We start from the raw sequence: 1,022 nt of genomic DNA on the forward strand, positions 1-1,022 counted from the left end.
CCCCCCAGGGCCTCCATGTGTCATGCAGCCAGCCCCCCCAGGGCCTCCATGTGTCATGCAGCCAGCCCCCAGGACCTCCATGTGTCATGCAGCCAGCCCCCCAGGGCCTCCATGTGTCATGCAGCCAGCCCCCCCAGGGCCTCCATGTGTCATGCAGCCAGCCCCCAGGACCTCCATGTGTCATGCAGCCAGCCCCCCCAGGGCCTCCATGTGTCATGCAGCCAGCCCCCCCAGGGCCTCCATGTGTCATGCAGCCAGCCCCCCCAGGGCCTCCATGTGTCATGCAGCCAGCCCCCCCCCAGGTGCCATGCAGCCAGCCCCCCCAGGGCCTCCATGTGTCATGCAGCCAGCCCCCCCAGGGCCTCCATGTGTCATGCAGCCAGCCCCCGGGGCTTCTATGTGTAATGCAGCCTGCCAGCCAGCCCCACCAGGGCCTCCATGTATCATGCAGGCAGCTTCCCCGGACCTATATGTGTCATGCAGCCAGCAAAATAAAAAAACAAGTACCTCTCAGCTCCTTCTGACCCCTGCGACTGCGGTAGTTATGCCCCTGCCCCCATATCTCACACCCTGCTCCCTATACAGCCTGCACCCCCATATCACACACACACCCTGACCCACATATCTCACCCTGCCCGTACCCCAACTTACCCCTCTCAAACACTCTGCACCCTTCACATGCTTCTGTCACAGTCTGCAGCCCTCATATCCCACTCACCCTGCAGCCCCCCCCTCATGTCCCCTCTTTTCTCATTACCACTCATGTGTTCGAAGTATCTTCTCCTGCTTTCTCCCCGGCCTCCTGTGTCTCCTCCCACACAGTCACATGGGCGTGACATCATCGCAGGTCCTGGTAGGGATGGTTTCCGTCTGCCGTGCAGGAGCACATCTCCTCTGCAGCAGGTCAGGAACGCCTGGTGGCCTCTCCAGGTCAGGGGCCCCTCTGCCCCCTGCAGACACTGGGCCCCCTGACTCACAGGCCGGCCCCCTAACGGTCGCGCAGTCGGCCACTACATAGTGGC

This window comes from Anomaloglossus baeobatrachus, chromosome 9 (assembly GCF_048569485.1).
Source record: "Anomaloglossus baeobatrachus isolate aAnoBae1 chromosome 9, aAnoBae1.hap1, whole genome shotgun sequence".
Taxonomy (NCBI): Eukaryota; Metazoa; Chordata; class Amphibia; order Anura; family Aromobatidae; genus Anomaloglossus; species Anomaloglossus baeobatrachus.